We start from the raw sequence: 13,732 nt of genomic DNA on the forward strand, positions 1-13,732 counted from the left end.
TTTTTTATTCAAATTAGCTTATTGAGGAATTTTATATTTCAGCAATGTCTCTTCAATAAGCTATGATTGCTTCAGCCCAAGCACACTAAAGTTCTCCTTTTATTTAACCTGGGCAAATAATCACAATTAATCTGAGTCCTGCTATGCCCTGATTGAGTGACACTTATTCTCCTGACTTAGAATATTACATTATAACTATGTTTTAGAGAGAAAATGAACATTCTTTACTCACAAGTGGTTTGGAGTTGAGGCAGGAGGATTACATATAAGTTAAAAGTTATTACAGGTGTTCACTTGGGCAGCACATAAAGTAAAATTGCAATGATGCAGAGAAAATTAGAATGGGCCCTGCAAAAGGATGACACACAAATTTGTGAAGTTTTCCATAATTTTTGAGATATTGGAGGCAACACTGTCTTGTGTGTGTGCAGGAATTGACACACTTTTTTCCCCAAACTTTGTAGCATGGGGGTGATATGCTTAGTGTTTTTCAAGAGACTGGATTGTTGAAGGTTGAGTTTTGCTTTCTAAAGTTGCGGTTGTGTGCTGGTGTTGCAAGATAAACATGAAGATTGTGCTTGAACTACCAGTGTTCCAACGGATGCAGTTTGCTGGTAGATCACAGACTCGGGATTCTAACTCACACATATTTGTAATTAAAAAAATCAAGAGGCAGAATCTTGAACAGAGAATACAGGAACAGGATGAACAGGAGCAGCAAGAAAAGGAGGGATATGAACTATGACCACAGACCTTAAGGGAGAAATTTAAAATTCCAATTAAGGAAAATACTCAGGTAGAGAGAGAAAAGAAAGTCAATCAAAGGTTATTAGAAAACAAATTTAGTCTATCCTGTTAATATACAATGAAGACCTCCATATAATGATCGTCCATGGGATGATCAGGAATTTGATTTTTTTTTAATTTTTAATATTTTTACTACATATTTTCCTCAGTTACATTTCCAATGCTATCCCAAAAGTCCCCCATAGTGCCCCCCAATTCCCTACCCACCCATTCCCATTCTTTTGGCCCTGGCATTCCCCTATATTGGGGCATATAAAGTTTGCAAGTCCAATGGGCCTCTCTTTCCAATGATGGCCGACTAGGCCATCTTTCGATACATATGCAGCTAGAGACAAGAGCTCCGGGGTTCTGGTTAGTACATCATGTTGTTCCAACAATAGGGTTGCAGATCCCTTTAGCTCCTTGGGTACTTTCTCTAGCTTCTGCATAGGGAGCCCTGTGATACATCCAATAGCTGACTGTGAACATCCACTCCTGTGTTTGCTAGGCCCCGGCATCGTCTCACAAGAGACAGCTATATTTGGGTCTTTTCAGCAAAATCTTGCTAGTGTATGCAATGGTGTCAGCGTTTAGAAGCTGATTATGGGAAGGATCCCTGGATACGGCAGTCTCTAAATGGTCCATCCTTTCATCACAGCTATGAACTTTATCTCTGTAACTCCTTCCCTGGGTGTTTTGTTCCCAATTCTAAGAAGGGGCACAGTGTCCACACTTTGGTCTTCATTCTTCTTGAGTTTCATGCGTTTAGTAAATTGTATCTTATATCTTGGGTATCCTAACTTTTGGGCTAATATCCACTTATCAGTGAATACATATTGTGTGAGTTCTTTTGTGATTGTGTTACTTCACTCAAGATGATGCCCTCAAGGTCCATCCATTTGGCTAGGAATTTCATAAATTCATTCTTTTTAATAGCTGAGTAGTACTCCATTGTGTAAATGTACCATAATTTCTGTATCCATTCCTCTGTTGAGGGACATCTGGGTTCTTTCCAGCTTCTGGCTATTATAAATAGGGCTGCTATGAACATAGTGGAGCATGTGTCCTTTTTACCGGTTGGGACATCTTCTGGATATATGCCCAGGAGAGGTATTGCTGGATCCTCCGGTAGTACTATGTCCAATTTTCTGAGGAACCGCCAGACTGATTTCCAGAGTGGTTGTACAAGCTTGCAATCCCACCAACAATGGAGGAGTGTTCCTCTTTCTCCACATCCTCGCCAGCATCTGCTGTCACCTGAATTTTTGATCTTAGCCATTCTGACTGGTGTGAGGTGGAATCTCGGGGTTGTTTTGATTTGCATGACAACCTGTAGACTTGCTAGAATTGAGGAATTTTAAGGAAAATGTCACTAATTTTGGAATATATTTACCATTTTTAAAACAAATCCTGACTTTTTGTACTATTAAAAATAGAGTAATCTCCCAAGATTAGAAAGATATGGCAAAAGCAATATTAGAACCTGCCACACATTTACAATGGCTCTCCTCATAGAGAGAGGCAACAGGGGAGATAACATGAAAAAAAGAGCCAGGAGTAGAGAAAATTCAACGGATAATAGAAAGGTGCAGGCTGCATACAATGAACAAACTCTGACATTGTGTCGATTGTCAGCCTTAAAGTCCTGAGACAAATTCAAAGAACCACAAAAAGACTTGATCCATTTACTCAAATCATGCACAGTCCAAAAGACACCTTTCTTGATGTTTTACAAAGGAAAGCCAGATCTGTGGGGTTCAGCAACAAGAAAGGTAATAATTGAGTCTTTAGCCTTTGAAGATATGAATGCTGAATGCAAGGAAATAATCAGACCACTGAGGGCAAGTTCAGCATCAACAGATGAGTGGATTATACATACAGATGATGTTGAATCTTGCTCACCTGATATGAATGTCATAGGAGAAGCTGATACTCAACACCTAGAGACTATCCAATATTTCAAATGTTTTAATTGTGGTGAGCAGGGTCATCTTAGAAATAACTACAGGAAAAATCAAAGTAATACCTAGAGATGGCCTATGCCTTCTGGAATATGTCAAAGATGTGGCAAAGGCTGAGATCTGACTAGGGCATGTAGAGGAACAACAGACAAATGGGGCAACACCTTACCAAAAACAATGACAGGGCCTCTCACAGGCCCAAAAGCCATACAGGGAAACTTCTCTTTCTCAGGACAATTGAATGTTACTGATTCAAAAACAGATGTTTTGAGACCAGATAGCAAGAATTAATCAAGTTTTATAGACAATTCAAAAACCTAAATGTGAACCAAAAACGAATATTTTGGCAAAGTTCTGTAAAGGATCAAAGGCCAAAACTAAGCATACAAGTAAAACAATATTGAGATTGAGGAGCAGATTATCTCCCATCATCTCTCCAAAATCTTGGCTGGCAAGTTGGCTCATTCAAGAAGTAGACATACAATTTCACAGAGTTGGAAAACACAAATTAATATCCCCTCAGTTTCAGTGTTTGGTCATGAAACTGGTCAGGCTCCTAATAAAAATTTTAAATTAATTAGGGAATATTATCAAAGGCAGTTACAGACTCTTCAAGTCGTCCATAAACAAGTTACAGCAGAGGCTGAAAATTTAGCTCTACCCCAAGCAGCCAGTGCTTTTAACACACCAACGGCCTTACCACTAAGGTGGTTGACAGACCAACCCATTTGGATTGATCAGTTATCTAAGATAAAAGAAAAACTACAGACATTAGAACATCTAGTCAAAGAGCAACATATAGAAGAGTCTAGAACCCCTTGGAATTCTCCAGTATTTGTCACTTAAAAAATATCTGGCAAATAAAGGAATTTGACAGATCTCAGAGCAATTAGTAAGATTATTCAGCTAACAGTTTCTTTGCAGCCTGGAGTCCCATTGCCTTACTTGTTCTCTAAGGGATGGTCTATCATAGTGATTGATCTAAAATGTTGTTTTTTCACAATTCCTCTACATGAACATCTCAGTACTTGCCTTTAATACAGGTTTCCCAATAAAAATATATCATTGAAAAGTCCTGCAACCAGAAATTTTAAATAGCCTTCCCTGGTGCCAATATTTTGTACAAGAGCCATTGGGAATGATCAAAAACAATTTTCACAATCCATTATTTATCATTACATGGATGCCTTCCTATTGGCTCATCCAGATATAAATATCCTGGAAAGAATGTATGATGAAGTACAAAAACTCTTGCACAACTGGGGATGGGAAATTGCCCCCTGAATAAATAAAAAGAGGGGATTCTATTAATTATGTAGTGTATAAAAATAAGTCTGCAGAAGGTAAGGCCACAAAGGATACAAATCAGAAGAAACCAATTAAGGACCGTCAATGATATTCAGAAGCTACAGGGAGATATTAACTGGCTGCAGCCTGCACCTGGCTTGGACACTCAAGACCTAAGCAATTTATATAAAAATTTACAAGGTGATAAAAATTTAAATAGCCCAAGGATACTATCAGCTGAGGCTTAGATGAGTTATCTATGGTAGAAAGGAAATCACAGGATACACAGCTAGATAATATTGACCAAAAGATGGCCTACATCTTAGTCATCCTACATTCTACTCATTCTCCTACAAGAATGCTTTTGCAGAGGGAAGATTATATCTTTGGATAGATATATTTAGAACATAAACAGAATAAAAACTAAAAATCCTACATTGAGAAGGTCTCTGAATAGATACTAAAAGTAAGAATGGGACTTAGACAATTAATCCAAATGGGTCCAGCTAAAATTTTGGTACTTTTCTGTCAGAGACCATACCGTGAGAAAGCGAGCCCTTCACAGTCTCCCACCCTGACAGGTCAAATGGCCTTGTGATAGGAGCCAGTTGTCATTTCCTCCTTCCTGTTCCCTTCCTGGCACCTGAGGCTGTAAAAGCCGAATTCTAGTCCCCTCTTCCCTATATCTTCCTGACTCTTATGATTTCCTAGGACATGAGCCCGGCCTGACACCCTAAGGCTGTTAAGGAGGATCTATGTTCCAGAGATAAGACGCAGAGTGCCCACTGCCTGGCGCCTGACTTCGGCCCTCATGTCTCCTTATGCCTACTTCTTTGTTCTTTGTTAATTCCCCCTCGACCCCTCCCCTATTCCCCGTGATGTATGCTTTAAAACCAGGCGTCTCAGCCTAATAGACGGAGACCTTGATAGGCACACTTCTTGGTCTCTGCTTCTCCTTCCCTTCCTCTCATTTTCTTCCAGGTTTGTGGTCCCCCTCGCACCCACGAATAACTGAATCCCACGGGATGGAATACTTTTTCCTAATACAGAAATTCCCTCATTATGATCACCAGATGAACATTGACAAAGAACATACACTATTTTCTTGAGAGAGATTAACAACAGATACCCAAAAAGCAAGTGACTTCATTTCATAAAAAGAACTAATTGAATTCACCCTCATATAATAAAGGGAACTCCAGTATCTGGAGCCCCAACATTTTACACTGATGCCAGTAAATCAAGAAAGGCAGGTTATTAATCAGAAGATGGAAATAAGGTGGCTGAGAGTCTCTATAAGTCAGTTCAAAAATCTGAATTGTATGCAATACTCATAGTGTCAGATTTTCAAGTGTCTCTTAATATAGTAACTGATTCTCAATATACACAAAGGGTTGTTTTACACATAGAGAAAGACGGTTCAACATATATAGGATGATTCTAAATTGACTTCACTATTTATTCACCTAAAACAAATGATTAGAAATAGGAGTTATCCACTATATATAACACACATAAGATTCCACACATGTCTTCCAGAAACTCTGGCACAAGATAATAATAAAATTGACCGGTATTAATGGAAAATGTACTAGAGGCTTTGAATTCCATAAAAACAAACAAACAAACAAACAAACAAACATGTTAACAGCAAAGGTTAAAAAAGAATTTTCTATCACTTAGCAACTAGCCAAAGAAATTGTAAGGCAATGACCTACTTGCACATTATATAAGCAAACTACATTACCTAAAGGAACTAACAGTAAAGGTACCAAAAGAAATGATATTTGGCAAATGAATGTCTTCCATTTTACAAAGTTTGGTAAATTGAAATGTGTGCATCATACGATAGACACATATTAAGGATTTCATTTGGCAACTGCCTTAACATCAGAAAAGGCCAATTCTGTAACTACACATTTGTTAGAGGTTATGAACATTATGGGAATACCTATACAAATTAAAATGGACAAAGGTACAGAATATATCTCTAATAAGAGGAAGTAGATTTTTTTATAATATAATATAAAACATGTTCCAGACATATCACAGAATCCTATTGATTGTGGAGAGATCTAATCGAGGTCTAAAGGAGATGCTTAAAATGCAAAAGGGGACAACAAATCTCCCCCAAAGATAGATTATATAGTGCTTTATTAACCTTAAATTTTTAAATGCTAATGAACAAAATACCATGGCTGCTGAAAAACATTGTGTTGTGGAAAAAAAAACTACTGAATTAAACCAACCTGTTTATATTAAGGATATTCTGACATCAGAATGGAAAATGTGAAAAGTGTTAGGCTAGAGAAGGGGTCACGTATATATTTCCACAGGAAAAGAACAGCTGCCGGTTCCTTCCAAATTAATAAAAATCAGATATGAAAAAGGAAGATCTTCTGAAGACCTTGACAGTGGAAGAAGAAAGGGGAGACTAACACAATCAACAAAATAGGTGATAAATATGTGGTGATGCTTATGTCTCTGAGTATGCAGACAGCTCTGGAACCTACTGAGACAAAAAGGTCAATAGAAAGCCAATAACAATTATTGAATACAAATCTCTCATGACTTTTATTACATACCATCCTTTAAGAAGACATGTATTCAAAGTTATATTGCAGTTTGATTATGTTATCAAACTAACCTCTGAAGAAAGGCAGTCTTCTTTCTTTATTGATCTTCATTAACCAACCTGTGCTCCATGCACGCTCCAAGTGAATGTATTTACAAAACTATAGGTTGGTTGTAAGTTTTTGATACTGCAAGATGAAAGAAATGGAAGACAGCCCTAAAAAGAGTCACACTCTGGGATGCTGAGGTTCTGAGACCTTCCAATCCAGCTTGATGTTTGATTCTACCTTAAGTAGATCAAAGCTACTTCTTTTAAAGACTTGCATCCAGAACTTTCCAGAAAAGCTAGCTTGCCTATTGACTCTTTCAGACTGGCATAATCAGGATGCCAGCTAAGCAATAAACTTTGTCAACACATAGTGACTGGAAAGCAAATAATGCCAGCTAGCTTTCCTTTGACAAAGCCAATGTTCCTATTTCCCTTTGGGTCTCCATAACGGAATTCTTCACCCGAATTCAGCAGATTGTCATCCCAGTTCCTTAGTTTGGGGTAGATGATTCTGCTTATTTAATGAATTGTAGATACGTTGTCATTTTAAGTGTACTTTACAAACATTGTAGTTTTGAACAGGGTGGGAACTAGAGAATTTAAACTCAGAGAATTCTACCTTTCCTTTCTTCTTCTAGGTAAAGGGGAAAGGGGTGGAAAAGAAAATGGGAGATACAGTAATACCATAGAAGTTAGAGAAATAGACAGTGGGAGTAGGTTATTAAATTTACTCTTAAAACATTACATAGCTATATATTACATTGGTAGAAATCTTTATAATTGATTCAAAGTTGAATTTATAATCTCTTATATCAGTACAGAATTTGTTTGATACAAATTTAAGATTTTCATTTTGCATGAATTTCTTTATTAATATTGGGGTTAGTGTTGTTACTCATATAGGCATTGTGCCTATACAACATTTAAGAATGCAAGGATTAGACTCAGTCTTTCTATAGCTCCTATTACAAACAGACTTTAGATGATTAAACTACTTGAGTTAAGGGACAGATAGCAAACTCATGGTTCTGAGTTAATTAAAAGGACATTTTTGAGATATTTCAATTAGTCAAGGCTTAACAGTTCAGAAATGCCTTGTATAGATAGATAGTCTTCAAAGGAGTCAGAAGTACACAGAATACCACATTTATGGCCATTTCTTTATTGAGGGTCATTTGATTAGAGACATGTATGCTCCAGACATCACCCCTTGCTTGGACCCAAAAAAGAAACTGAGCATCAATGGATTTGCTCCAGGAGTAGTGAAATAGCCACTAGGCAAGAATTTCCTCAATTAATCTTCAGACAAAATACTGTCCACAAAAAAATGACACACTACGCAGAATAGTTGACTATAATTCCTGTCAATACAGGGTAATCAGTCCTTCAAAATTCTGAATTACAGAGGTCTGTTAAATGATACTGGGACAGAAGGCTGAAGACTGAGGCTCCAACATTTTGAAGAATGAGGGACTGTCTGGTGATCAGTGGTCACGATAAACTGGCTGTGTTTTAGAAGTTATGCTTTATACAACTTATATTTTCAGGTGATATTAGTTATTCTCAGAAATATGATGGAGTTGAAAACTGGCTGTAGTCTCATACCCTACCTAAGATATTTAGCATTAAGAAAGATGATATAGATTTGAGAGGCTGGATTTCAGATGATACACAATCTAATACCAGGACATAAGTCAGGTATAGAATTATAAGCCTGTTAAGTAAGGATGAATGGTAGAATACTTTTTCTAATAGACAAAATTGATGGACTTACTGTTAATTGTATCTTTTACTTTATAAATTGTAGAATAGTAATAGTTGGACTCAATTTATATCTGAGAGAAAAAGAGCCTTTTAATTAAACAAAAAGAGGGAAACGTGGATTTTCCTGGTGTGGTTTTGGTTTTTTGATGCTAATTCTGCTTCCCCAAGAGGAGCTTCCTTGGACAAGGAGTAAATCATATACTCAGGTGGTTTCATGTGAACCTTCTTCCCATTTTACCTTGTAAAATAAAGCCTAGAGGTGTTGATTGGGCAATGGAATGGAAATGTGGAGCCGAAAGTCTTAGAAAGAGAGAGGGGAAGATAAAAGAATGAAGAAAAGGAGAGGAAGGAGAGAGAGGAAGACAGGAGAAGAGGAGGTGGAAGGAAAATGGAACAGAAGCACTAGGCCTAGAGAAACCACAAGTTGTAAGGAATTCCTAAGATGGAGAATATAGTAGTATAGTAGTAGATCTGCCCAATCTAGGTGAGCAGATTGTATTCATAATAATTGAGGCAAGTTTTCATTGCATGGGCTTATTCGTGTTGGAGACTTACAGCAACACCTAAGCTGTATGGTTCCAGAGCAGTATTTCCTTTTTCTTTTTCTTTCTATTTTTCTTTTCTTTTGCTTTCCGTTTTTTGTTTTCTTTTCTTTCTTTTTTTTTTTTTTCTTTTTAAGTTTGGCTTTAATTCAGTCTTATCTTTTGTTTACAATAATGTTCAATGTATTTCAGGACCTGTTGCTTAGGAGAAACTGTGCCTTCAGGACCTCATTGCAATGAGGTACATCCAGTGCACTATTTCTAATAGAAATTGGCAGAGGGGTGGGCAGAAAATGGAGTTTCCAAGAACAGAGAGCTGCTCAGGCAGCTTGGCATCAATGAATGTACTTTTAATAACCTATTTACAGATCATTCTTCTGATTCCTGATAAAGAAAATAGCCCTTGATTTCCATACTACATTTTCTTTTATATATATTTTTTTATTAGGTATTTTCCCCATTTACATTTCCAATGCTATCCCAAAAGTCCCCCATACCCTCCCACCCACTCCCCTACCCACCCACTCCCACTTTTTGGCCCTGGCATTCCCCTGTACTGGGGCATATAAAGTTTGCAAGTCCAATGGGCCTCTCTTTCCAGCCATACTACATTTTCTTTTTTTTTTTTTTTCAGGGCCATTCTATGTTCTTTATTTTTAGAACACTGAAAAGCATTTAACCGACTGACACCTTTTTCAATGTTCATTCCAGAAGCAACTAGGAAATGGGCCTGGAGGAGGATAAAGCGAATTCCTGCAGCAGCTTGGAAGGATTTCCGTGATCGGTGGGGGGTGGGGGGGTTGGTTAAGGGATGGGTGATGGCCAATTGTACAGTGAACTTCCAGAAGTCATCTCTTCTTCTCTGAGAATAGAAGCCAAAATGTCTGAGTATTCAGATGTACAACTCAGGCCTCCTGAATTTGATACTATACAGGTGATATTTCCTTGCCAGTTTCTTTTTTTTTTTTTTTTGATATTAAGGTTATTTTATTTATTTATTTATTTATTTATTTATTTATTTTTAATATTTTTATTACATATTTTCCTCAATTACATTTCCAATGCTATCACAAAAGTCCCCCATAGCGCCCCCCACTTCCCTACCCACCCATTCCCATTCTTTTGGCCCTGGCATTCCCCTATAATGGGGCATATAAAGTTTGCAAGTCCAATGGGCCTCTCTTTCCATTGATGGCCGACTAGGCCATCTTTCGATACATATGCAGCTAGAGACAAGAGCTCCGGGGTTCTGGTTAGTACATCATGTTGTTCCAACAATAGGGTTGCAGATCCCTTTAGCTCCTTGGGTACTTTCTCTAGCTTCTCCATTGGGAGCCCTGTGATACATCCAATAGCTGACTGTGAACATCCACTCCTGTGTTTGCTAGGCCCCGGCATCGTCTCACAAGGGACAGCTATATTTGAGTCTTTTCAGCAAAATCTTGCTAGTGTATGCAATGGTGTCAGCGTTTAGAAGCTAATTATGGGATGGATCCCTGGATACGGCAGTCTCTAAATGGTCCATCCTTTCATCACAGCTACGAACTTTGTCTCTGTAACTCCTTCCCTGGGTGTTTTGTTCCCAATTCTAAGAAGGGGCACAGTGTCAACACTTTGGTCTTCATACTTCTTGAGTTTCATGCGTTTAGCAAATTGTATCTTATATCTTGGGTATCCTAAGTTTTGGGCTAATATCCACTTATCAGTGAATACATATTGTGTGAGTTCTTTTGTGATTGTGTTACCTCACTCAAGATGACGCCCTCAAGGTCCATCCATTTGGCTAGGAATTTCATAAATTCATTCTTTTTAATAGCTGAGTAGTACTCCATTGTGTAAATGTACCATAATTTCTGTATCCATTCCTCTGTTGAGGGGCATCTGGGTTCTTTCCAGCTTCTGGCTATTATAAATAGGGCTGCTATGAACATAGTGGAGCATGTGTCCTCTTTACCGGTTGGGACATCTTCTGGATATATGCCCAGGAGAGGTATTGCTGGATCCTCCGGTAGTACTATGTCCAATTTTCTGAGGAACCGCCAGACTGATTCCCAGAGTGGTTGTACAAGCTTGCAATTCCACCAACAATGGAGGAGTGTTCCTCTTTCTCCACATCCTCGCCAGCATCTGCTGTCACCTGAATTTTTGATCTTAGCCATTCTGACTGGTGTGAGGTGGAATCTCAGGGTTGTTTTGATTTGCATTTCCCTGATGATTAAGGATGTTGAACATTTTTTTCAGGTGCTTCTCTGCCATTCGGTATTCCTCAGGTGAGAATTCTTTATTCAGTTCTAAGCCCCATTTTTTAATGGGGTTATTTGACTTTCTGGAGTCCTCCTTCTTGAGTTCTTTATATATATTGGATATTAGTCCCTTATATGATTTAGGATAGCTGAAGATCCTTTCCCAATCTGTTGGTGGTTTTTTTGTCTTATTGATGGTGTCTTTAGCCTTGCAGAAGCTTTGCAGTTTCATGAGGTCCCACTTGTCAATTCTTGATCTTACAGCACAAGCCATTACTGTTCTATTCAGGAATTTTTCCCCTGTGCCCATATCTTCAAGGCTTTTCCCCACTTTCTCCTCTATAAGTTTCAGTGTCTCTGGTTTTATGTGAAGTTCCTTGATCCACTTAGACTTGACCTTAGTACAAGGAGATAGGAATGGATCGATTCGCATTCTTCTACATGTTAACAACCAGTAGTGCCAGCACCATTTGTTGAAAATGCTGTCTTTCTTCCACTGGATGTTTTTAGCTCCCTTATCGAAGATCAAGTGACCGTAGGTGTGTGGGTTCATTTCTGGTTCTTAAATTCTATTCCATTGGTCTATTTGTCTGTCACTATACCAGTACCATGAGGTTTTTAACACAATTGCTCTGTAGTAGAGCTTTAGGTCCGGCATGGTGATTCCACCAGAGGTTCTTTTATCCTTGAGAAGAGTTTTTGCTATCCTAGGTTTTTTGTTATTCCAGATGAATTTGCAGATTGCACTTTCTAATTCGTTGAAGAATTGATTTGGAATTTTGATGGGGATTGCATTGAATCTGTAGATTGCTTTTGGCAAGATAGCCATTTTTACAATGTTGATCCTAACAATCCATGAGCATGGGAGATCTTTCCATCTTCTGAGATCTTCTATAATTTCTTTCTTCAGAGACTTGAAGTTTTTATTATACAGATCTTTCACTTCCTTAGTTAGAGTCACGCCAAGATATTTTATATTATTTGTGACTATTGAGAAGGGTGTTGTTTCCCTAATTTCTTTCTCAGCCTGTTTATTCTTTGTGTAGAGAAAGGCCATTGATTTGTTTGAGTTAATTTTATATCCAGCTACTTCACCGAAGCTGTTTATCAGGCTTAGGAGTTCTCTGGTGGAATTTTTAGGGTCACTTATATATGCTATCATATCATCTGCAAAAAGTGATATTTTGACTTCATCTTTTCCAATTTGTATCCCTTTGATCTCCTTTTGTTGTCGAATTGCTCTGGCTAGGACTTCAAGTACAATGTTGAATAGGTATGGAGAAAGTGGACAGCCTTGTCTAGTCCCTGATTTTAGAGGGATTGCTTCAAGCTTCTCACCATTTACTTTGATGTTGGCTACTGGTTTGCTGTAGATTGCTTTTATCATGTTTAGGTATGGGCCTTGAATTCCTGATCTTTCCAAGACTTTTATCATGAATGGATGTTGGATCTTGTCAAATGCTTTTTCCACATCTAACGAGATGACCATGTGGTTTTTGTCTTTGAGTTTGTTTATATACTGGATTACATTGATGGATTTCCGTATATTGAACCATCCCTGCATCCCTGGGATGAAACCTACTTGGTCAGGATGGATGATTGTTTTGATGTGTTCTTGGATTCGGTTAGCAAGAACTTTATTGAGGATTTTTGCATCAATATTCATAAGGGATATTGGTCTGACGTTTTCTATCTTTGTTGGGTCTTTTTGTGGTTTAGGTATCAGAGTAATTGTGGCTTCATAGAATGAGTTGGGTAGAGTAGCTTCTGTTTCTATTTTGTGGAATAGTTTGTGAAGAACTGGGATTAGATCTTCTTTGAAGGTCTGATAGAACTCTGCAGTAAACCCATCTGGTCCTGGGCTTTTTTTAGTTGGGAGACTATTAATGACTGCTTCTATTTCTTTGGGGGATATAGGGCTGTTTTGATCATTAACCTGATCTTGATTCAACTTTGGTACCTGGTATCTGTCTAGGAACTTCTCCTTTTCATCCAGGTTCTCCAGTTTTGTTGAGTATAGCCTTTGGTAGAAGGATCTGATGGTGTTTTGGATGTCTTCAGGATCTGTTGTTATGTCTCCTTTTTCATTTCTGATTTTGTTAATTAGGATGCTTTCCCTGTGCCCTCTAGTGAGTCTGGCTAAGGGTTTATCTATCTTGTTGATTTTCTCAAAGAACCAGCTCCTTGATTGGTTGATTCTTTGAATAGTTTTTCTTGTTTCCACTTGGTTGATTTCGCCCCTGAGTTTGATTATTTCCTGCCGTCTACTCCTCTTGGATGAATTTGCTTCCTTTTGTTCTAGTGCTTTTAGGTATGTTGTCAAGCTGCTAATGTGTGCTCTCTCTAGTTTGCTTTTGGAGGCACTCAGAGCTATGAGTTTTCCTCTTAGAAATGCTTTCATTGGGTCCCATAAGTTTGGGTATGTTGTGGCTTCATTTTCATTGAACTCTAAAAAGTCCTTAATTTCTTTCTTTATTCCTTCCTTGACCAAGGTATCATTGAGAAGAGTGTTGTTCAGTTTCCACG

At 38.0% G+C, this 13,732-nt stretch overlaps 1 non-coding gene across 1 annotated transcript; it reads left to right on the top strand.

The window, feature by feature from the left end:
* The first annotated feature begins 286 nt into the window (after nt 1–286).
* LOC115030359 (U6 spliceosomal RNA) lies at nt 287–393 on the top strand. The gene has a single exon (XR_003835937.1). It is a non-coding gene; the product is annotated as a U6 spliceosomal RNA (small nuclear RNA).
* Nucleotides 394–13,732: the final 13,339 nt, after the last annotated feature.

Source organism: Mus caroli, unplaced genomic scaffold, assembly GCF_978045245.1.
Source record: "Mus caroli unplaced genomic scaffold, Mus_caroli_1 scaffold_3, whole genome shotgun sequence".
NCBI lineage: Eukaryota > Metazoa > Chordata > Mammalia > Rodentia > Muridae > Mus > Mus caroli.